Genomic DNA, 24,899 nt, shown 5'->3' on the forward strand with positions numbered 1-24,899 from the left:
ATGCTTCTCTCATTGGAGCAGATGATGAGTCTGTGTTTCCACAGGACCGTGTAAAAAGCGCCACGGCCGTGGATGTATTGCACTTCTCGTTTTCCAAGTCCCATAAGGTGTTTTTCCACAACAGCCTTGACTGAGTGCATGTGAGTGTGTAACAGGATCTTGGAAATTTCAGCAAGATGCTCCACTAACCAATTTTCCTGAACCCTGTGGTAACATTCCAAAAAGCCCGATATGACTTTATTCAATTCATCCTCAAATGATAAAGCAATTTGGCCCTGACCACTTTCCACTGCCTTACACACACACACACACACACACACACACACACACACACACACACACACACACACACACACACACACACACACACACACACACACACACACACACACTGTACCACAAGTGCAGTTAATCCAGACAGTTCTACTATAAGCGTCCTCTTGAGAAGCTACTTATTCAGCTCAGTTTTCCAGGAAAGTTACGATGGATACACGCTGTATCATATATACATTTTCTTTTTAACAGCTCAGAATTCCAGTTTTTTCATTTTTCAATAAAAAGACATTTTATTGAGCATTGCATGGTCCTGCGCTGTGTAAAATACGTTACTGGTTGGACTGTTCACTATGACGTGTCGAAAACAAAATAATTGTTAAAAGACTCTGTATTCAAATTTGGTAGCTACATAGTAATAGTATTATATGTTTGTTCTATTCGGCATTAGAAGATCATATCTCTATATTTAAACCGTTATTCCACCAGCACTGCAGTGTTTTTCACAGGACCTGCCTCCACAGACGTAGTGGGCGACAACAAAGACAGAAAGCAGCATGAGGTCCTGGTTTGTGTGAAGCTGAGTCTGAACAGTGGGAGGAACGTGGACACAGGTGACACTCGTACCTGCGTCCCACACGCTTCACAGAGTGGGACACGACTGCTGCAGCAGTTTGTGGAGACACGTCGTCGTTTCTGAGGGCGACATTCAGACCAGGCCCATGATCTGCCCCCAGGCCTGCTGCCGGGCCTCTTCTAATGAGGGCTGGGCCATTGACTGGCCTATGCATATGGATTCTTATTGGTAATATGCTCTAATAGGATTTTGTTGTTTGGGAATTAATAATCTATAAACTAGTTTGAAGATGTCGGCTACAAAGCGAGACGATGCCCGAGTCTCTAATAAGTAGCATCTAATGTTTAGGAGAGAGAGGAATCTCAGGACCACGTTGAGTGAATTTCTTGTCTTAAAGGCACACGTTTTATTACTATTATTATTAGTCATGGTAGAATACACATTAAAGATCAGGTTCATAGCACATGGGCAACAACATGTTTGTTATGTTTTAATGTGTTTTTAATCTTTTAATTCTAAACATAAATTGAATGTAAACATTGAGGGCGATCAATAATGACAATAATAATAAAGATCAAGATCTGCGGTATAAAGGCTGGCGCACAGTTCTGGGTTTGTATGAATCCATGTGGATCTCTGCCTGCAGACCATATGTGGAAGCCACCAGGCAGGTTAAAGAGATGGTAACACCTCGGACCGCTGGGACTGCGGCTGGACATCTCACACCTCCTCTTTACCAGGAGCAGAACAAGACAACAGGCTTTCTCCATTTACACCCATTGATTCTTTTGCTAACATGTGTTTGAGGCTTGTCTGTCTAAAAGTCAAACTTTGGGACGCTTCAGACCATCGAAGTCGTGTTCTCAACCTTTGTGGACGAAAACTGTCTGTTGATGCTCTGGTGAGGGAGACGACGGCCCACACAAACACACCAGAACCACGACACAAGGGAGGTAAATACACAAATAAGCATTTTCATTCAACGGCTAAAAACTTCAAGACATGTTGTTTAAAGATGTTTGTACTGAACATAAATTGTAACGAAACTGTTTCTTATGTGCAAGTGATGCAGGTCTAATTCAATATTTACTTACTATTAACCTTTTATTCCAGGGGACGCATCTGTAATTTACAAAGGTATTATAAAGATATTTGTGCTGACTGTTGACATATCCACGTGTCAGCTGCTCTGTGAGAAGTGCAAACACCGTTAATGCACCAACATTAAAAGCTGTATTGTCCCTCTCAGGTTTGAAGGAGCTGGTGGCTGGGGCGGCGGTGGGGGGGTTCTCAGGCGTGACTCTGTAAAGTGGAATCATCTTTCCGTTGAAAGGACAGATAGTTAGAAGTCGTCTTTAAGAGTGATCGTTAAAGATAACCACTAACACCACGGCCGAGAAGAGACAATTACCTGCAATCACACCGGCCGCGAGTGGAGTGGCATTTTATGCAAGTGTTTATGTGTGTGTGTGTGTGTGTGTGTGTGTGTGTCTGTGTGCCCCTTCACTACGCTCTGGATGGCCCCCATCTGCCCAACCAGTCATCTGTCACCATTACAGGACAAAGGCAGCAGCGTCTCAGAGCCATTACTCAGATTGCTGGAGATGATTTGGAGTGTCCTCCTCAGCACCGAGAAAATCATTTCCTCACAAAGAGGCTACCCCTTCGCTGCACGGGCCCCTGCCGGCCCCTGCCGGCCCGCGGGACGAACCAAAGAGCCCTTCCTCTGGCTCAGGCGCCCGCGGCAGTGATGGACACGCACGCAGAGAGCCAAAGGGTCCGAAAAAAGGCTGAGAGCAAGAATAAAGAGGGCGACAGATAGTGGAATAAAGCACTGAGAAGTACGAAAAGTGGTGCGTCTCCTAATGGAATACAAGGGAAAAGAAATATTAGAGAAATTGATATAAAGCACTGTAAGTGCTGCCAGGCTGGCATCAGGCTAAAGCACTGTACGGGCTAAATGAAGTCGAATTAGCCCATCTCTAACACACTCCCTTGATTCGCTTCATGTACTTAAGCCTCTCTCTCTCGTACTCTAGCGTATAGAGGAAAGAGACGATTCTAGCTAGAGAGAGAGAGAGCAGAGCTATATAGCTATTATCTCTCCTCTCTCTTCTCTCTCTCCTCTCTCTCTCTCTCTCTCTCTCTCTCTCTCTCTCTCTCTCTCTCTCTCTCTCTCTCTCTCTCTCTGCCTCGCTCGGCCCCTTTCCTCGCTCGGACACAAACCGCTGCCCGATGCGCAGCTTCATTTACAATCCAGCTGACCTTGGCCAGAATGAGGATGAGTGTTTAAGGACCGGTGCTGTGAAGTGAGCACAGCGTGTGTGCCCGAACAACTGGCCAGTGGCTGGATGGTCACACACACACACACACACACACACACACACACACACACACACACACACACACACACACACACACACACACACACACACACACACAGATCATGATGAATTGTCCTCTCTGCAGTCCCAGATTGTTTTTTAAGCCCTAATTCGGTTTCTTCCTGTGCTTGGATGAGCAGCTGTGCATGTGTGTGTCTGTGTGTGCTTTTATTGATAAGTGTGTTTGCTCTTCTGTTCTGTGTAGGTGTGCCATAGACGCGTTTAAAATATGGTGGAAAAGGAAAAACCGGAGGAAGAGAGACAGAAAGAGCGAGACGAGCAGGCGTTATGGATCTCAGGTCTAATGCAGTCCAGCGGGTCAGAAACACGGGGCCTCCAGGCGCCATGGAAATGACAAAACCTGATCAATACTCAAGGTTTTGACCTCTAAACTGTGACCCCCCCTCCCCCAAATTCAAGCCAGCCTACCTATATTTATCTTTCTCTGCTCTGTCTCACCCAGGTCCGTTTGTTCTTTCTGGTGTTGTTTCTCCAAATTACTGTACAGCATTAATGTGCAGCTACTGATCCAGACTCAGTCCACCTGACTTATTCCTCCATGCAGCAGACACATCCGCCGGCATCACAACCCTCATACATGAGATGCAGCATCAACAAAATGCTCATTCATTAATGACATCTGTTATTTACAGATTTAAGGTTTCAATAGTTTCAAAGAAGACAGAATGTGACTGATTGAAGTTCGGATCAAGAGAAACTGGATGTGTCTAGACATAAACAGCAGCTTTAACACAGCAAGTGAAAGAAACCAGGTGGTCTGTTCAAAATTCTTAGAGCTTGACATTGAAACACAAAAGAGGCCGTCATTCATGTGACAATAAGTGCAGCAAGGCCACTGTGCTGTTCACCTGCACCAACACACCAGCGTTCACCATCATCACACTATATTTATGCTTTGGTCTGTTAAACTCACTTTTACTAAATATTGGAGTGACTTCATTTAATTAATACAGTATGGCGTTGTTAAAGCCAATATAAATAAAAACACTACAACGGTTTAGAAAAAGTTATTTTAGATGAGATCTTTAGTTTTGGCAGCTACATGTACATGTAAAACTCTGGCTGTAACAAGAACAAAAGATTTTCATTAGACTCCAAAAAGTCAAAAGCTGATTCGCCCTCATTCATATTCTTTGGTAGCTGACAGGTTTGTGTTAGTTGACCGCTGCCGAGTCGGACGGTGGTAGATTGTTCTCCAGCTGCTTAAAAACCCTGGTGAGCATCAACAGAGCTGCTAATGAATGAATGGATCTTCTAAAAAAACTCTATATGCGCATAACTTCCTTGAATCCTGTATCTAGTGTCTGGAAAGTATAACTGTTATTTAGGATTCTGAATCAGTACGACGTCCAACGAGAGCCAAACAACAAAAAGACTCACAATTATACAAGTGGGGAAACAGTAGAAGAAAAACTGATTATCTGTCAGACATTTTCTGGCTTTGGATCGGGTTCATCAGTCCAGAGACTGAACCTTTCTGTCGGTGAGAGCTGGAAATGTGAAAAAAATTCCACTCTATGAAGCACAGACGGAAGCTTCCGTTTGATGCTGTCAGCATCAAACTAGTCTGGTCCTCCTTCGTTTCAATGGATGTTTGTTTACGCTTTCTCTGCCGTAATAAACTCAAGTGTTAAAAAAGAGGGGAACCATATACATACAATTATATAACATCCCAAAACAAAGGCAACTACAGTATGTTAATAATATTGTTCCATAATTAATATATATAACAGTAGTTTTATTTATTTCATTAGTTTTCTGTGGTTAAGACCTAATACACACAGGATGAGCAGGAAATACTGAAAACTCAGCACAGGTGTATGTTAAAAAAACAGCAGGGAGCCGGGGAGCAGTGAAAGTAATGAGCAGAAGGTGGTGGGGGTCCCACTGAGTGACTTTAAACCCGTTAAACCCTCCTCAGATTGCACTAGTGTTTTGACAATGGCCAGTAAACTATCTAAATTGCAGTGTTTTAGTGTCTGTCTTTCTGAGCCGAGCCGGGTAGTGAGGCGTGAGGCTGTCAGCCTCGTCAAACGGCCTTTTCTCCCTCTCCCTCTCTCTCCTTTCTCTGCCGCTGCACGGCTGCTATCATCATCACTGGCCTTTCAGACACCAAACTTTGTCCCTTTATCTCCGATTGTGCCTCTCCCTCACTACTCCGCTAAAATTACCCTTTCATTTTGTTGTGCCATAAAATTACAGGCTGGCGAAGATTGGCAGTGTTTTTGTGCAGGGGGAGGGGGCAAATCAATGTTTTTGTTGTTGCTGCGTGTGTGTGTGTACGTGCGTTTGTGTGTGTGTGTGTGTCTTCAGAATGTCAGAATGTTCTGATGTGTGATCGATGTGCCATTGTTCACGTGTTTGTGTGTGTTCGTCTAGTGTGTGTGTGTGGTCATGTCTCAGAGCGATCACTGAGGATAATGGGACTCCTGGTAATGCCAGGCTACTGGGGCAAAGACCCCTGTTTTACTGGACACCTTTAGATTTTTTCCAATCAGTAAGAGGAAAATAGCAAAGTAGCACTGGAGGTGAGGACCTGCAGTCGAGCAAAGGAGGAGCGGGGGAGGGTTTGATCTCTGTATGAACATAATCATATTCAGCAGCGTCTCTGCAACTCCTTCTCATCGTGCTGTCACATGAAATCACGTGTATCTGAAGTAAAAGTGCTGTCATTGTGTTATAGTAGAAATCATGTTGACTTTGTTTCTTATTCATCACCTTGAAGGAACTGAGATCAACAGGTGACACGACTGAACAGTGAATCGTCTCATTCCTAGACAGCATCTCCTCTTTTTTTGCCATTATGTCGTTTTGAAAGACAGAGACGCCGCCCATAACTCTTTATCTGGTCAATTAATAACCGGCATTGATATTAGCGTGTTTGCGCAGCAGAACGAGGGCGCACATTTCCGCGACGCCATTTCCTTATCTCTCCTCCAGGTTGACTTTTTGCCCTGCAGATACTGTCCCGCGTCCCCGTTGGCTGGTGCCTCCAAACAAACATGGAGCCCTGTTTGCACACAATCTGAAACCCATTTATCTAATTGGGCAAACAGCGTTTCCTTTGTAGATTTTACTCTCGCTATGTATTTTCTGCATAGATACAAGGAACAGTCGAGCTCTTGTAGCCAATAGATAAAGGTGCTACTTTTACAGCATAAACCACAACACTGCAGTGACAGCTAAGCAGCGAGCCTGAAGCCCGGAGCTCGTTCCCAGGTGACTCGTACAGCAGTGATTTAGTGGAACGGGTTGGATGCTTTGTTACGTAACTTACTGTAGGACTAGTACGCACAATTAGTAACTGTACAGCTGAAAATTTACCCCAACTATAAAAAAACACTAAAAGCACATATTCATGTAAATGAATGACTGCGGCATTTTTTAATAAATCTAAAGTCAAATAATTTTTCTAAAGCAACAGGTTTCTAATTTATGAACATGAGCTGAAGACGGCAGAGCTGGGCGGCGCCATGATGAGCACACAGTTGTTGGCACAGTTTTATTGAATGAGAAAATCCACTTCGATGAACATCCAAGAAAACACGTCCACAGTGTAAATGCACTATTCCTGTCTGTTTAATCCTTGAGATAGTCTGAATGTTATTATGCAGGGCTGTTTTTTAAATAGCGATAATAAATAATAAATTTATAATAATAAATTTAAATAGTGATAATAGTGTAATCTGCCAACATAATAATGTACAGTAATATACTGCAATATATATAATATATATATATATATATATATATATATATATATATATATATATATATATATATATATATATATATATATATATATATATATATACACACACACACACACACACATTCAGTTGTTTACTTTTTGCCTTATGTTAACGCTCTACAATGCGGATAAAGAGAATTCTTGAGCCAATCCACCTCCTGACTCATAACTCACAGCCAACACTTGAAATTCATTTAACATCCACATACCGCAGATTGAGTTCTTGTACAGCAGTAAATATATTCTATAATAGATCTACTGGTGTCCTCTATTCACTGAAAGATTTCTGGATCTATACCAACTTCTCTCCTCCAACGTATAAGAAAGGACCGTGACCTTTACGGCTTTTGAATAGCGCGCGGATAGAAAGACCTCTTTACCTGCAGTGCATGCTCTTTTTTTCCCTCAGCACTGCAAAGTCCAGAAGTATCTGATATTATAACAAAAGCGCGGCATGGAAGGCATCTAGTTGTGGAGAGGTGAAGGAAGAGACAGAATGAGAGGCGAGCTGCAAGGTGCCATCAGTGCAGAGAAATGGGAGTGAAAAGGATGAAAACCTATAAATGAAAATCAATACAAGAAGGCAGGAAAGCATAAGAACTGGGGGGAAGGTAATAGAATAGACTAAAGATAAATAATGAGGACAGGAGGAAAGGGGAAGAAATGAGAGAGGAGAGTGGAAAGAAAGAGACAAAGAAAAATGACGGCCGAATACAATCAGAGGAATATATTTGTTATGGTGCGACTGTCCTTCCCATCAATAGACTCAAGTCAGCACACAGACACATTCGCCCTCAGCGGCTGTGATGAGTGAAAAGTGCCTGAGTCTCCTCTATTCTTCTCAGACACAGGTCACGTTCACACTGAATTTAACCCTTTCACGCATTACTGCATCAGAACGTGTTTTATCTATTTTCTAAAAGCATGAAATTAGTTATGATGAGGTTATTAACGTGTCCACTCTGGTTAACTGCATGCAGTCAAGCTTTAAACTTGGAACAATGTATATTATTACATCAATAATGACATAAAAGGGGCATATTGGGTAACTGCGTGTTTGACATTGTGTGTGTGTGTGTGTGTGTGTGTGTGTGTGACACTGTTTTTAAAACAGTTTTAAAGTGGCCTATTCTATTTGTAAAACATATCCAACAACAACCAGACACCCATGAACTCAGCAGCACGACATCTTCATTTCAACTAACAGAACCTGATAAAAAAACAAACAAAATAACAACAACAACAACAGCGTCACCGTCAACTGTCACAATCCAACAATAACAATAAAGTCATTCATGTTGTGTAGTTTATCGTCCCACAACTGAACTTGTGCTGATATTATTGCTGTTTTAAACAAATCTCTACACAACGCTGCTGCTCATCTAATATACACAGGCAGTTCATTTGTGTATTTAATTGCATTTGAAAACGTGTGTATACACTTTGTTATGCCGAAGTGTGTGTTTGTCTGTGTTTAACACCGTTACAGGCCTGTGTGCAGTACGTCGCTATACAATCTATCGTGTATTAGATCCATCTAGCGTCCATTACATCTATTTGTATGAATGTTTGCTTGTGCACAGAGTGCATCACTGTAAAAGAGACTATTTAATTGTATTTTGAAACAGAGATGATGGTGCGGGCATCCAGGCTATTGATATGTTTCTGTGCCTGTGTGAATTCAGCATCCCATCATAGCCAGAGATATTTCAACACAGCCATCGATCAGCTTCAGCAACACCCAGATCAGATGATACTGGGCTGGGTTACAGGAAGCCGTGTGTGTGTGTGTGTGTGTGTGTGTGTGTGTGTGTGTGTTTAGGCCAAGGACAAAGACTCCTGCTACAAAGAACCAAACAAACTATAGTTTAGATTGATTCAGATTCAGACAAAGCATGATCTATTTTACACATTTGACTTCTTTGCTGTTGTTTGCTGAGGTTTCTTGGTGACCTATGAACGTCACTGTCACTGACCCACAAACCAGCCGTGCCTGTGACCTGGCTGAACTTATAACGAGATCAGGTTGAACATTTCAAATGAATGGCAGAGGCTCGTTCCCCCCGCTGGGCCCGTACGACCAGTGAGGAGCCGGTCCCTGCTACAGAAGCCATCAGCTCAGTGGCTTCACAGTAAACGCAGGCATCAGCAGGGGAGGAAAGGGGACCGTGGAGACCAAATATACTCAGGAGGTAGCAAACATCTAACAACACGTTTCTCATGAAGCATCCTGTAATGACGGTTCATGTTTTTGTGTGTTTGTTAAGAAGGAATGGGTGGGGGAGGGAGGGGGTGTAGGGCCCTAAACCTCACCCTCAATCATGAATGAGAGCAGATACTCCACCGTCACACTGTGCGGCTCTCTGGATGAAGGCCAGGCAGGAAAGGAAGGCTGGCAGCAATTATACACACACACACACACACACACACACACACACACACACACACACACACACACACACACACACACACACACACACACACACACACACACACACACACACACACACACACACACACACACACACACACACACCCCGATCGCACAGCACCGAGAGCACAGAGCAGTGAGGCCAGTTCCATCTGTGATTCTTCAAAGAGTTTGGCTGATATTGATTTGGTGCCAAGGTTAGCAGCTCATTCAGGCAGAGTGGAGCTTTCAGGAGCAGCTGGAAGGAGCTGAGACCACAGCCGGAGACGGAGGCTGAGACCTTGAGCTGAAACACACGGCAGCAATCCTCTGTTGGGGCTAACAATGTCTCCGAGCACAATCACAATGCAGACACAGACAAATAAACACACACACACACACACATGCATACATACATGCACTTTCCCTCTCACAGTCGTGAGTGTGCTGCATTGAATGTAGAGTGGCAAAGAGGGCAAAAGAGTGTGAGAGAGGGAAGGGGCCGTGTGTGTTTGTTGGGGAAAGACAGAGGATTAGTTGTGTTTTTGAGAGCGTGATTGAGGCTCTTGAATCCAACCCTGGTCCCCGGCCGGAGCACCTCTGGGCCAATGCCGCGCACACAGATGCTGTGGAACGTTTGTTTGTGCGGTTTGTGGACGTGTGTGTGCACGTGTGCACGTACAGCGCCTCTGTAGCCGATAGCGTGGGAACTGGACCGTCCCGTCTGCGTGGACGCATGCGCAGGCGGCTGCTCTCCTGATGAACGCCCTCGCCGTTAGAGAGAGACCAGCTCCCTGCAGAGACGCGGGAAAGTTCTGCTCTGAAGCGTAGAAGATGTGGGCGGAGTGATGACAGACAACACGCTGTTCATCTGAAGGAGCACAAAACTTCCTGGACTCGTATGAGGAGAGGTTGTGAATAAAAAAAAAGTTTGTTCCGAAATAAACTCCAACAAACTAAGAAATCTAATGCTGACCATAAGACACAGTCCGTCCACAGCACCCAAACAACGTGTGTGTGTGTGTGTGTGCGTGTGGACAAGTGGAATTAGTTTGGGTTTGGACCCAGCAGCTGTAAAGCCTGTGTGTATTACTGTCACTGACTCAGACACAGGTCACATTCACACTGAATTTAACCCTTTCACGCATTACTGCAGAACGTGTTTTATCTATTCTCTAAAGGATGAAATTTGTTATGATGAGGTTATTAACGTGTCCACTCTGGTTAACTGCATGCAGTCAAGCTTTAAACATGGAACAATGTATATTATTACACCAATAATGACATAAAAGGTGCATATTGGGTTAACTGTGTGTTTGACATTGTTTTTTTTTAAACATTTTGGCATATTCTATTTGTAAAACACCAACAGAACCTGATATTGGTCAATGGTGAGTCATGGTCAACTGTCAGAATCCAACGCAATAATAACGCTGTAATAGTCTTACAGCTGAACCTGCGCTGTTATTATTCCCGTTTTAAACAAATCCCTACACAAGATGCTGCTCATCTAATATACACACAGTTCATTTGTGTATTTAATTGCATTTGAAAACGCATGCCGCCCACATCTTCTATGTTTCAGTGCAGAACTTTCCCGCGTCTCCGTTTGTTTTCTGCAGGGAACCGGTCTCTCTCTCATCAGGAGAGCAGCTTCATTAGCAGCGTCCTCGTAACCTGGTGTAACATGGACAATGCTTGGTCTCTTGTGTCTCATCACTGGCTCGTTTAGTGGATTTAGTGCAGTGATTAGAGCAATTTTCCAAAATAAAACATTGTTAAGCATCGCACAACAAATAACGGAAATGACGAAGGTCAAGTGTTCCTTCGCGGCCCGGTACCGGTCCGGGACCCAGGGGTTGGGCACCACTGATCCATAGTTATTACCAGTCACTACCATCTTCACCTGCATGGACACCTACACAGTAAACGCTCACCAACGTGAAGTCCATTCACGCCTCGGAGCAGAATCCTCCCATCAACGAAACACAGGCGCTCACATTGCTGGCGTTGTGGTCGGACAAAGACCCAGCGCACGTCGGCCGTTATCTCAGAACCAAAGCATCTGTCCTGTTGTTATTGGCGCTGAAAAGTTTTTTTTTTTTAAAATGCCGCATGGCGTGCACGTGCAGCTGCCCGCGCTCACACGCCCACGCACCCGGCCTCCGCCGCCATCATTCAGACTAATCCCCTCACAGACCCCTCGTGTTGCTCTTTGAACGCAGTACAAAGCGTGTTCTGGGCTTAAAACAGCAGCACAAAGACACAAATAAAAAACCTGCTGAGACTTTTGACCTTTCGGCTGGGATTACAGTTTTCAAACAGCGGTCAAGGAATTCAGCGCTCGCATCCACGTCGCCTTTCAAACGCTCTCCCGGCTCCCTTCATCTCTGCTTGCGTGCCAACTTAACGGCCTTCATTTCTGTTAAATACCTCAAACACAGAGAGAACGCGCTCGCTTGTTGTGCTGCATTGTGTGCAAATACTTGTGTTTGCCGACAGTTAGTTAACATGTTCCCTTAAAGTCGACATCAGATGCTCCTGATAATCATCTGTGAATCTAGCTCGGCCTTTTTACATCACAGAGTTTTTCCATGCACACACATATTGATTAACCTGTCGAGAACACAGGGGAGAACATTTGAATTGTGTTTTCGGGAGGATGTTTCCCTTTAACTGGTGTTTGCCGACAGCCGTTATTGGGGACCTCACTCCTCCAGCTCCACATTTATGTATAAACATACTGTAAACACACACTTCAAATTATACACTATGTGTGGTCTGAGGTGAAAGCCAGCTCTTCAATCACATGACGCCAACTTCAAAACGCACATGAACAAACGAGAAGAATGGAAACAGAAGCGTGGAGCTGTGTGTGTAAAGCAGCACAAGTCATTGTCTGGTGAGTCCACTCCAACCTACACACTCCCTCTTATTCCTCTGCGTCCACGCCCCATCCCCCCAACACACACACACACACACACACACACACACACACACACACACACACACACACACACACACACACACACACACACACACACACACACACACACACCATTTCTTCTCAGTCTTGCTCGGCCGTTGACGCCTGTGTGAATCAATATGTGCAATTCTGGAGAAATACTGCATCACCATGGCAACGGGGCCTCCTGTCCTACGGAGAGTAGAGCTGCAAACCGTAGTCCCGCACCTCATCTGTTTTGTCACATTTTGTTCTTTTTGTTGTGCTCGTGTTGTCATTTTCAGAAACGAGTAATATGCTTATAGTAAATCAAAGTAATGGATTGGAGGTAATATTAACAAACAAATAAGGTGCTGCTACAAAAGGCTGTGGTTTGAGAGGGACTAATATTTATGTAATATCGTAACTATGTCAGTAATATGTTTTATTAATATGAAATAAGATCCTGTTAGGATGTAACATGGTGTTTAGGTGTTCAGATGCTAAATACAGCTCTGTCTGTGTGTTTGTGTGAGACACTAATGAAGAAGGCTGACAGTGACAATGAGTGGGGGATCTATACCTCCCCAGTGTCCAGACTCCGGGGGGGAGCCGCCTCATACCCCCCACCATAATGACCGAACACAGGAAGATCTGAAAGCAGGAAACTGGATGCTGTCGGTCAGGATGAAAATACGTTTGTGTTGTTTTTTTCAGGCTCAGTTGGATTGTTGTGTTACTTGTATGTATTTAAATATAAACAATTAATAATGTATTTATTTAGAGACATTTCTAGTTGTCTTCCATCTCACTGGTTTTACCCAACACCCTCACCTACAAGATGTGCCTAATGTAGTTGTGTGTGTGTGTGTGTGTGTGTGTGTGTGTGCACATATCGCTATGCTCCAGAGATCTGATAGACACAAGACATGAAAGATAGAAAGGTGTGTGAGAGACATGCTAAAAATACACACATCACACGCACACACACTCCAAAATGAAATGGAACTAAAAACTGAGTCAATGACAAAGTCACATGACTTTTACTTAGACAATTTTCATCGTGTGCAAAGTGTCAGTCACTGCCTCCACTGGTTTGTTTGTCTGTTTTAGTATTTATGCATTTATTAATATTTATTGAGCAAGTTATTAAGAATTATTTATTATTTGTTTGTTCCTACAGAACATCATGGGCAGCACCTTCATCCACCTTGTCCATGTTTATTATTGGCTGTAATAGTATCTTTATTGTTTTTATTAAGCTTTATTGTTTTTTTACTAATAAAATATTATTTCTGTGTTCCTGCCTTTGTTTTTATAAGCACAGTGACACGTGACAAAAATAAATAAAAAATTCAAATGCAGCTTTAATTTCACTGCCCCGCATTTGAACCGACTACCTGTAGCTGCTGTAGGCACATAGCCTGAGGAAAACATCTTTATGGAAAAGAAAAATCAATGGCAAATTCATGAAGGACGTTCAATGACATTCACATTCAGGACTCTAAAGGAAGGATTAAAACATTCAGCAGTGTCTCTTCAGGCCTTCAGGGAGCGCACACACACACACACACACACACACACACACACACACACACACACACACACACACACACACACACACACACACACACACACACACACACACACACACACAATAACAACCGCTCGATTAACCTAATGAGGATGTTTGGACTGCATCACCTAAAACTTATAAAAACATTTGATTCTTAAGTGCACTTTTTCGGTAACTCCAGTTCATGGATTGAACTGGTGATGGTGGTGATGCGTGTGCCTGCAGTGTTAGTCACGCCTGAGCGTCCCCTCCCCCACACATACGAACTGGAGTTACTTAGTGGCTCATCAAAAGGAAATCAGTCCAACACCGAGGAGTAAATCAATGACGACGGCATCAAGGGCGTTCGCACACTGTCACCTAAAGTGAAAAACACCAAATATGCACAGCCCAACGTACGACACCTGGAAAATATAGATCAATAGATTCGTATGTCTTTGTTGCTATAATGCAGGATGCATAACATCTTCGTAGCACTTGATTTAGGAAGTGTCCATCTCAGAATACGCTTAATTAAAACGCCCGGAGAAAGGAAATACACAAGAGTGAGGCTCAGTATATGAAACTCAAACTCACAGGTCTTTTAACAACAACAGTTGTCTAATGCAATTCTATAAACAAAACTGTAATTAATTATCTTTTATAGTAGTGATAATATTCACCTTTCGTTCCTTCAGAGAGGTTCTTCTATCTGTTCTTACAGGTGTCCATCCTGTTTACATCACTTTCATTAAGCTCAATAATAAAAAATCTCCTCTGTTATAAATACCAATACTATATTTACTAAAGTTTTAAACAAAAAAGTAGTGAGTCATCACAGGTTATAGAATTACTGCCAAATAATAAACACTAGACTTTCCCATGATGCACCAGATCTACATACTGAAGCAACGGTGCTTCAGGTAAACAGCAAGACATCATATCTGAGCTTCTCTAGTACATTAAAGTACAGATACTCCATATTACATTACATGTGCCTATCGCTCTGATTGGTCATGAAATTGAAAGCAAAGCTACTGTAAGTGAATTGGGTATTTTAAACCTCCCTCAATTACTTAGAGCTTGAGCCTCAGCGCATGCGATCCATCACGCGGACCAGAACGCGGCGCAGACAAACGGAGCATCAGCGTTCTGCAGGAACGGGTCGACTCGGCGCCCGCCGGCCACGGAGGCTGTGGCCTCCGGGTCGCTCCGACGGCCCAGAAGCCCTCCACAATTACACCACAGCTGACATCAGACACCTACACCACCTCTGGCAGCGCGCTTAAGATGAAGGCTTTTATTCTGCTGAATGTCAAACAGGCCCCATAAAATAGTAACGTCAGCCCGGCAGATAACAGATGGGTTCTTATGGGGATAAGTCGAAGAACTCAGGAAAGCACAGATGTAGTGAGACGCCGTTACAAAGGTGCAGAAGTGTGCAACAACTCCTGTATGTGTGCGCTGCATCGCAGTGTGATGGAGAGCTGTTCTCAGGACAGGGTCGGCCTGGTAGCCTTGGTTACATGTCACTCTATTACAGTTGAGCTTATTAGTAAATGCTTGACCTGCACCTCCTCACAGAGAAAGGAGCCATCTCCTGATGGCCCTCCCTAATCCAACGATGGGGGACTGTTTAATGGATTACTATCTCCTCACACACACACACACACACACACACACACACACACACACACACACACACACACACACACACACACACACACACACACACACACACACACACGCACCTGAGGATCCTTTGGGAAAACGATCACTAACAGTATCGACTGCTTGATAAGTGGCTGGTAAGTTACTCATATTGAATGATAGGATTTTTTTCTTTTCGCCAGACATTTCCTAAGAAACCACTGTCTTTTGGCACATTCCAACCGCCGTCAGCCAACGTGTGTGTCCATCTGTGACCTGGAGGGTAAATCTACACCCACGCAGCCATAGTTCCTGCTGTGCACCCACAAAGTCCTGTAAAACACAACACCTGTCTCCTGCCCAGAACACATGACAACCAACCACCAACCGCCCAGTTACTGGAGCCCAGTTACAGAGACATCCCACGGCCGAACGGCAGCAGGGAGAATTCCCCTGAGCACCGCTATCGACAGGCCAAACATCAAGGAGCCCCTTCGTCCTCGCTGCTCTCTCTCCTCACACCCTCCCACCCCCTCCTCACCAGCGGTCGCATCAAAAATTCAGAAACTGCGGCTGCCGTGACACGACACACGCGTGGACATGAAGTCTTAGTGTTTGGGAACATACGCGTGCTCAAAGACGCGGGTCAAAGTCCAGGTGACACAAAGGCCGAGGACGCAGACTTTCCCACAAAGACCAAACCAATCCTGAAGTGGTTGGTTCAAATTATAGGCTAGGAATGTTTTGCTCAGCACCTAATTGTTCCCATTAGTGAGGTCAGTGCTACTCGTGTGTGTTGGAGCTCACTGCTGAGCGCGACTCCCGGCCTTCCAGGCCTCTGTGGCATTACACTGCTGTACGACAGTGTAACCCTATAGGGCAGCAGCAGCACTCCCCCTATCTTCATTAGTGGGAGTTTGAATTCCTCCAGCGTCTCGGCGCCCGCTCCACCGGGGGAACTGTATCCCGCGCCACACCGGGGCAGACGGAGGTGGCGCCGCGGCAATTTCATTTCGTTTAAAAATACTCCTCAAACGTTGTTAAGGCTGCATTAAAGGATCCTGTGTTAAAACAGGCAGGAGGGGAGGACCCAATCAGATCAGCACGGGCTGCGCTCGGCATTAAAGGCCTGTTGGGTTACACAGACAGCGCTGCAGCGGCACACGCTAACTTCATTAATCCCTCAGTGTTGTTAGATACACAACACCTGTGGATACAACTTACTCAGTTGTCCGTAATTACTGTCTGAACAACAAAGTAGTGGATGCTGGCAGCGGCTGCCTGCTCCGTCAAGACAGGGAGTCTCCTCTGAGAAGTCAGACCAGGCTGTGTTTAAACCTGGTCTTTCACAGAGAGCAACTACAGTATATCTTAAAAAATAAGAACCTGATTTCAAACCTGATTTTACTAAAAAAGTCAAATATTTAATCACTATGCTTTAGGTAAATTGACACTTAATGAACTAGGTCAAATAATCCATATTTCAATATTTCAGCAACGTCTGAGCTCAGGGCTGAAACGCACGCTGCTGCTGCTCATCAGTCAGGGTTTAACAGGCCCATTCTTCTTCCAAATGTTGAAAAAAAATGTTGAATCTTTCAGCAGAACACCCTGGAAAAATTCATCTGTATGTGGTGAAAACTAACTATTGATTTCCCTGCAGTGTGGATGGTGGGAATGTGCTCAGGCAGCACGGCGGTGCACGTGGGATCCCGGTCCGTCCGTCCTGTCTGTGGGTCTTTTGTTTGCTCACAAAGATGCTCTCCGTCCTCATTTGCGTCTGTCTGCCTGGACTCGCTCCACTTCTGAATTTCTAAGACAAACTTCCACATGAATAAAGACAAAAGCCAGCTGCTACAAAGCCTGTATAGGTTTATGTACATTGATTTTTCTGTTTGTCAACCGTGAGGCGAACACAGTTGAGGTTAAAAGCGTTGGAATGCTGAAATATAAAATTGCTTTATTACTCGCAGTCAAAGCTCCTACACCTTCAGTATCACTACAATTCAGCTTTGGACTGATGCTATGGGTGATTTAAGCTTTTATTCAAGATATTTAAAAACAAACAGCAATTAATGATTCTAATTATCCATCCTGTAACCTCCTAGTAAAAACACTAATTCCTATTTAAAAAGACGACAAGTGAGAATTTTTCTTCTCGATGGTTTCAACAGGACTCCGTGTTATCATAATCTCAGACACACGTCTCCGTTTCCCGACACAAACACAAAGAGGCTGGAGATACTGAGAGATCTGTGTACATCTTCCATGACTGGAAAAAGAGAAAGGAAACACATTAGGGCCATTAATGAGAAAAGGATTTTATCAATAAGACATAGCTCCAACATCTAATAGAGACAAGACGCCAGCAGTTGCGAGCATCTTTTTCATGTTCCTGCACTCAAGAGGCCCTTCAGGGCTCATTTCAAAGGCTGAATCACTTTGAATGTCTGTGGATGCGGAGGGAGGGATTATTACGCCTTAAGAATATGTAACGGCGTACGGAGCATGGGAAGAAAACAGGGAGGCCGGGAGACGCGTCTGTCGTGTCGGATCTATGTGGAGCTCCAGAAACAGGCACAAACACAGTCCAAGCGTGAGGTCAGCGTCCGTCCTCCCGTTTGTGGAGCCTCAGTGTCACATCACGCTAACAGATGGACGCTGACCCTCCCCTTATAGACTCCCATGGACTCCTGAAATCAAGATGGATCTCGGCCTCCTCACATTTGCACTCTGCGAAAATGCCTGCGGCATTCATCAAAATGACACAGGAGGCCGCGGCCACAAAACGGGGCCCGCGACGCGCTCCCGTCGGCTTCAGGCGCTCGAGACGGAGCGGCGCGTACGCGAGCAGGACCGGCAGCTCATTGATCGGCTTCACAGATGATACGCAAATAATGTGCATTTTGAGAATTAGCAAATCAAAACGCTGCTTCAATACTCAGGCTGACGGCGGCGGCTCCTCCTGTTCATTCACCTTCAGGGTAAATCGCTCAGCTTAATCAGATAAGTCCATTTATCACACTGGAGCTTTTGTTAAAGCGGTTACGCTTCATTTTTTCATGATTAAGAGAGGTCCTGTTTTAAACCCTGTACGAAGGAAGCTGTTACAAACACAGATTGGGCTTCTCTGCATGTAAACTGTGCCAAGCGCTGAGTGCATTGCAGCTGCGGCGAGCCAAAGAGAACAAAACCCGGCTGGTTCTGAATGAGCCCTTTTATTGGGCGATCGGCGCCCGGTGGGAAACTTTGAGAGCCCAAACTGCGTTTTAAGTGAGACTGCAACTGCTGTGGCCATTATCCTTTCACTCTTAAACCTTTCTCTCTGTCTGTATGTGTGTCCATATATGTGCGCATACGTGTGTCGTCCATGCCTATATATATGTGTGTGTGTGTGAGAGTCCGTGTGTGTGTCCTTCCCCTGCCTTGAAAGCCCTCAGAGCCTCGGGGAGCTGTGAAAAATCAATACTCTTCGGCAGCTCTGCCTCTTTATTCATTTAATAACTCACTACCATTGCATTACTGTTCCACTGATCTCCCATCACAGAGCCCAGATTGACACCTTTGTGCTCTTTTACCACACTGGAGTTTGATGTAATCAGTTAAACCTCCACCTCACGCCTGACACATGCATCAAATGGACCTTGAGTATGAACACGGGTGCATCAACAACATTGCAATATGAAAAAGAGGAGTCAAAGTGTAGAGCCCGGGCGTGAGAGAGGAACCTGTTTGTGTGTTTGTGTGTGTGTGTGTGTGTGTGTGCGTGTGTGTGTGTCGGCCTAATTGTCCGCTGTAATCGTGGAGCAGCGTAACGTACAGAGCGGCTGTGGAGATGCTGAGTGTGGCCACAGGAAGGCCACCTACTGTGCACACCCAGTCCAATATCAGCTGTGAATATATGGAGGCAAAGGCGGTGATTAGTGGCCGGTGGAGGCGAGACGCGACGCCATGACGCGCGTGCTGGGAATGTCTAAAAGCTGCGCCGCGGCGACACAGGAAGCTGGTGCGTCTGGCCTCGCAGCGTATGTGCACGTGTGCATCTTTGTGTGCTCATATAGAGGGATTGCGACGGTGGAGGTGGGGGCGGCCTCCCTGTGTGGGACTCAGAGCAGAGAGCAGGTGGGCTCGGGATGGAGCAGAGAATCTGTATTGATTGTTTTTGTGCCTCAGAGCTGTTTAGCCGTTGTCAAAGCTGCCTCTACCAGCTGAGAGGCAAATTGCAGCATTTACACCAGGAGGCGTTTTCTTTTCTTTTTTTAAAAATCCATTTATTTATTTTACAATGGGGGATGTATGTATAATCTACAGTGTCACACCAGTTTTATTCTCACTTTTTTCTTGCTAAACTGCCAAAATTACAGAGAAACAGCTCTAGAGAGAAAGTCAAACTAGGGCGAAACCACGTGTGTTTGGGACTGAATATGTCCATTACCAGACGTTGTGTTCAATGTGACATTTGCCAAGATGTCAAACTTTCCCCTATGACATGAAAGAACTTTCAGATATGTATTAGTAAACGCTGTGCAAAGACAAGCTGTAAACATCTGTTTGTTTGTGGCTAATAACAGTAAAATAAACAGCGTTAAAACTCAAAAGAACGTATTTACGGTTCTGTAGCCTTGGTTCGAGCATTTGTTTCCAAACGACATTCTTCTAATCTTAGTTATAAACAATCTTCTGAAAAATAATGTGTTTTTAACAGTGGAAGAACTAAATAAATAAGAAAAGCTAATGGCTTTTTTTTAAAATGAATCAGTATTGAGTAGTTCAGTATTGTCAATAAGCATACAAATAATAATAATAATAATAATAATAATAATAATAATAATAATAATAATAAAGTACAGCAGCCTGGTCCAACCTAATCAGTTGGAAAAAAGGTAAATAGACACTATAAATAACCTAAAACCTGAAATGCTGCACTGATGCGAAGCAGTGTTTCAGCGTTTTACCACCACATCTTTACAGCGCTGTGTTTATCCTGATAAGCAGAGTCATCAGCGCTGATTGTTGAGTGTATGATTTTATGATGGTGCTCGAGCAGAATATGTACAGATCAGTGTGTTTACTGATCCAATAATAAAGTCGGAACGCCAACGCGAGAGGCTGTTTGCCAAGTAGACATGATTGATTGTCAGTCAGTAATATAATAGCATGTATCTGGAGTACGTCCTAAAGTGGTGGATGAATGCACCCACAGAATCACTGGACACAAGCTATTTACACTAATTGGTGGATGGAAGTGTTGCATTGTGGGTGTGCCGATTCATTCATTCATTCATGATTAAAGAAAAAAAAGGAAAGATACAAAATAAGACCACTTACACAGCTGACACAAGCAAGTTTTCAAAATAAAACACAGATGAGGCAAGTTTTAAACCTCATTGAACAATAGATTTCAGCAACTACTTATTACTGTGCTTTTTTACTGTAGTTTTTCAAAACTATTTTAAAGCTTCATTCACTGCCTTGACTTCTCCATCTTCCAAGCATGTTGACAGAAATCACAAAGGGCTGGGAAAGACACTTACTGTAGGGTGGGGAATCCAAGAAAAGGGAGATCCCACAAGCAGGAACCTCTGATATTTTGGAAAATCATCATTAATAATCTAATTAAATCACTCCTAGACATAAAGGTGCTCACTAACTTTACTACACAAAAGACAAAGTAACAATATAATTCTTTTACAGCCACAATTAACAGAATTTAACAGCAGAATAATAGTGTAATTAATTACTTTAACTATAATAACAACTATGTATTAATGAATTATTGTCATAAATAAAACTAGAAATAAAAAGAGAAAGGAAAAAGAAACAAGGTTAACACAGAATGAGATGGTGAGTTAGTGGGTGCGTTGTGTTGCTGCTTGGCTTGGCACCATGCAGAGGAGCTGACATTAAATCATGCATTGTGCTTGTTTGCATGCGTGTGTGTGTGTGTGTGCGTGCGTGCGTGTGTGTGTGTGTGCACTTATTGATTGGCTTACACAGCTTTATAGCGCTCTGTTGTAAATGTCATGTTTTTACAGGCTACTGTTTGATATAAACCTGATTAAACTATTTGCTTGCTAACACAGACTGCAAGGAGCAAATGGTTACAATCAGACAATTACTCAGCAATTAGGAAGCAGCTAAATGTCTATATGGCCGTGTGATCATGCAAAGCAAACAAGGTGTTTCTGTCCTCCCCCCTCCGCTTCCTCCGCTCTTTTCTGTGTCTCCAACAAATTCACACCTTTGTCTATTTGCGTCTGTGTGTATTATAATCACAGAGGCACTTATATTTTAATTTTTGAGATTCATTCCATTTTTAAACACATTTTATGCATGTAGATTAGTTAAAAGTCAATCATCTTATAAACCTAATTTATCACAAAGACGGCTACTAACAAGATATGATGTCAATATAATTTTGATTTGTTTTAAACTAAGTGCATTCAGAAACTCAGTCGCATGGAATAAATCTATTAAGCAGCTATTTTAATTTCAAGATTAAAAATGTTAAGACATGTTGTAAAATAACCATTTACAGTACGTGAATACACCCACTGTGCAGCCATGACGTGTGTAAGTGTCACACTGATAAACAACAACAACAACAACAAATGCTGATTACAGTATTTAAAGCATGTGACTGTAAAAGGCAGTAACCACCATTTTGGCTCAAATGCTTATTGGTGTACTGTGTGTAAAGGTTGGGACAAGCAAAAAACACGGCTATTATGGTTGTAGAAATCAAAACAGAAGTGATAAATACTAATAAACACATTTTTAACTAGAAAAACATCTTGGTAATTAAAGTATTTTCTATTAATCGTTTTTTTATCTCACTGTTCTTTCAGCAGATGCTTTCAAACTATAATTGAAATAACTGTGATAACCCTATAAAAGACAAATACATTAATGATTTACTGCAAGAAGTCAGATCCCCCCCATTTAATTTTAACATCTATATGTTCGCCACATTTTTTCCTTTAGGTCACATCTCAGTGAAACTGGGCCCCTTCAGAAATGTCAGGTGCACTACATCACTGAAGGCATTTATCCCCTTCTTATGCAGCCGAGCTTCTTGTTCAACTATGTGAGACCTATTGATTGGGCTGCATGGATGGGTAAATGTGTAAATATGAAGTGGCTGCAGCATCGTATGGGACCTCGTGCTTATAATGGGTGAAACATACTTCTGCATTGGACTCACTAAATCGGTCACTGTTGATAACTGCTACCAGCTTCAGGATATAGGCTTCTCACACAGTGGCGGCTGACTCTACTGTGGGCTTACAGCTACACCTAGCGGCCGGACAGAGCAATTACAGAAGCAGAAGAGAAACGTGTGCGCACGCGCACTCTACATGTGACGTCCCATTAAGAAAGGTACATGTAGAAATAAGTTCAAACAAACACAATAAATAAAAGCAGGCCAGCAGACGCTTAGTCTAAATGTATCAAACAAATACACACACACAAACACGTACTACAACTAAAACCGACCGACAACGCACAGTAAGCGACGTAACGCAGCTGTACGAGCGGATCATTAAGAGACAAGCTGCACATCCCACTCACCTGGAAGAAGAGGAGGCCGTTCTGCCTGTCACGGGTCGGACGCGCTCATTAACCACGTGTAGCCGTTCCCTCTGGTCCACACAGGTTCCTCGGGCGCGTTTTTATTCTTGTTGAGCAGAACGTGAGCTCAGCTGACGCTGGACAAGTAAAGTTTGGTGCTAGCAGCTAGTTAGCAGCTAGCATCTCTCTGGCAGCTGCAGTTTTCGTGTTAGACGCGCTCGCATTCAATTATAACTTATTGTAGTATTTTACTAAAAACTCTAAAACCTCCACCCAAATGCACCTGGCGACGATGATAATGCTGCAAACAATGGGTAACAGTGACACGATGTCATCATTATTCAATTAGTTATTTGCGTCCACTTCCACCTGGGCTCGTCACGTGGGCCTTGGCCACACGTTCCCCGCGTAGCGTTTAGGGGGCGCTGATTCGCTCTTTTTTTTTTTTTTTTTTAAAAAGGGAAACAGCCGAAAACTGCGAACTGATGACCAGTATTTATTCCGGGATGGCTATTATGCAGAATATGCCAATGCATCTCTACAGAGTTATAAATATATGAATAAAGCACAAAAGGCATTAATAACCCACCACATGGAACAAAATATCATATATACAGAATTGCCTCTGACTCGCATGTAGCATGTGACATGATGGCGACATAATAATAAAACCCAACGAATGGACAGCTGACTGATTGTTCACATGCCTGAGACCGCCTTCCCGCTGTGCACGTCTGCCCATATGTTAAAGGCTCTTTGGGAATGAGTCCCCATTGGCTTGATGCATATGCATGGCTGTGTGCATGAATGATTCATTTAGCAAATGTCAGAATGAGATTAGTATGTTAATACTAACTGTATGCCTGCAGTGCACATAGCCATGCTTTATCTTCCAACTCTGCTCTGTTGTTGCACTAGAAGACAGTTAATTCTGCTCCAGCATTAGTCATTTGTGTGTGCACGGTATATTCTGTACAGATGATTTTAGCAGCTTTAATAGGGCCTTAAGGAGCAGGCCTCCAGCTAAATATGCCTCTCAGCTCTTATCTTCTAGCCGTCAGCAGAAAGGTACTCAACAGCTTTTGGCTTTCACTCTTTGTACTGGATTGGTGTGTGGAGGCTTTACAGAATGAGAGCCTGCATTTAAAAGCATAGTGTTAGTGACGCCTAAGGTTGTCACAAATCTTCAGTGCAGCCATTTAAAGGCAGCAAGTTTATGTATCATAATCATAATGTGGTTCTGTGGTGTTACCCGCAAGGCAATTTCACAATCAATCTCAACCATCAAGGTCAAATTGGTCGCTGCTAAAGACACTGAGCCCCCGTCAGCCTCCGAGTCGGTAAAAGTGCCACACTACGACAGATTCACTGCCTCGTAGGCTTTATTACTCGAGAGTGAAACATACAGTAACATTTGGCTGCATTATTATATCATCTGTTTTTATTGTTTGCTTTTGAAGTGGTGGCTTTGCTGCAGTAGCATTTAATTGCTGGAGGAGCTCCGAGCGCAGAGGCAGCCGCAGTGTAAAAGTTATTATCCTGCAGGACGGACCACTTTCTTCACTGGATATAATGAGCAAAGCAATGAGGAGAGTCTGTGTCCACTGCGGCTGAACTGAACAGCACATGAACATGCAAGTGTTTCACTGTGCTCATTTCGAACCATCCAACCATCACGATCAGAGACATGTGGAGTTTGAGATTCAAACGTTTCTACAACAGTAGAGAGATAAAACACTGTTTAAATGCTTCTGTTTATTAT

General features: G+C 43.6%; 2 long non-coding RNA genes across 2 annotated transcripts in view; one reads left to right on the forward strand and one right to left on the reverse strand.

Annotated features, from left to right (window-relative positions):
- Positions 1-24,156, reverse strand: part of LOC114852257 (uncharacterized) — a 38,522-nt gene extending 14,366 nt beyond the window's left edge. Inside the window, exon 1 of the long non-coding RNA XR_008694261.1 lies at positions 23,138-24,156. This is a non-coding gene — a long non-coding RNA (uncharacterized LOC114852257). The remainder of the gene's footprint in view (positions 1-23,137) is intronic.
- Positions 1,305-4,512, forward strand: LOC114852256 (uncharacterized). Its single transcript, XR_003785330.3, has 3 exons — positions 1,305-1,803; positions 3,440-3,611; positions 3,698-4,512. It is a non-coding gene; the product is annotated as an uncharacterized LOC114852256 (long non-coding RNA).
- Positions 24,157-24,899: the final 743 nt, after the last annotated feature.

Source organism: Betta splendens, chromosome 3, assembly GCF_900634795.4.
Source record: "Betta splendens chromosome 3, fBetSpl5.4, whole genome shotgun sequence".
Lineage (NCBI taxonomy): Eukaryota > Metazoa > Chordata > Actinopteri > Anabantiformes > Osphronemidae > Betta > Betta splendens.